This window comes from Cystoisospora suis (genome assembly GCF_002600585.1).
Source record: "Cystoisospora suis strain Wien I chromosome Unknown contig_2975, whole genome shotgun sequence".
Lineage (NCBI taxonomy): Eukaryota > Apicomplexa > Conoidasida > Eucoccidiorida > Sarcocystidae > Cystoisospora > Cystoisospora suis.
The window spans coordinates 5,098-5,606 of NW_027155770.1; the positions used below are offsets into that span (position 1 = coordinate 5,098).

At 40.5% G+C, this 509-nt stretch overlaps 1 protein-coding gene across 1 annotated transcript in view; it reads left to right on the forward strand.

The window, feature by feature from the left end:
* The window catches only part of CSUI_005974 (cap-gly domain-containing protein), a 5,529-nt gene extending 5,094 nt beyond the window's left edge, over window positions 1-435 (forward strand). Inside the window, exon 4 of the mRNA XM_068066139.1 lies at window positions 1-435. This exon is cut by the window's left edge and continues 947 nt beyond it. The gene's annotated coding sequence lies outside the window, so the exon portion shown is untranslated.
* The last annotated feature ends 74 nt before the right edge of the window (window positions 436-509 follow it).

Consider the following 509-nt stretch of genomic DNA (forward strand, 5'->3'; position numbering starts at 1 on the left):
GACATCACGTCATCCGCATATACGTATATATATGCGGCTCCTAGGTGTACATACATGTCTACATGTGTCTATAGATTCAGGCCTCTATCTATAGATATAGATCTATCTATTTGTTATGCATATCCTGGTAGCTATTCTGTATTGCAAGGTAGAGAGAAGCATCTATCGATTCCCTTTTTCTCTTACTATGACAAAAAGAAAGAAAGGCATCTCAACTTCTTTCTCTTTCCTCTCCTCAGCGTCCACACATGAGTAAAGAAAGCATCTTTCTGTGACGATCAGCAGGCAAATGTGTCTAAACAAAATCTCTTCAAAAGCTCCATGGAGAGAGATAGATATATACAGTGAAATAGACTTCTTAAAAGGCTCTGCCGAGAGAGTATATACATCATACATATATGTGTCTATTCGTGGTCTCTGTAACCTTAGGTTTACCCACGACGGCTTGTGAGTCCAGTACGTATGTATGCATGCAAGGTGGGTAGTTGTAAAAAGACCTCACCCCCCCC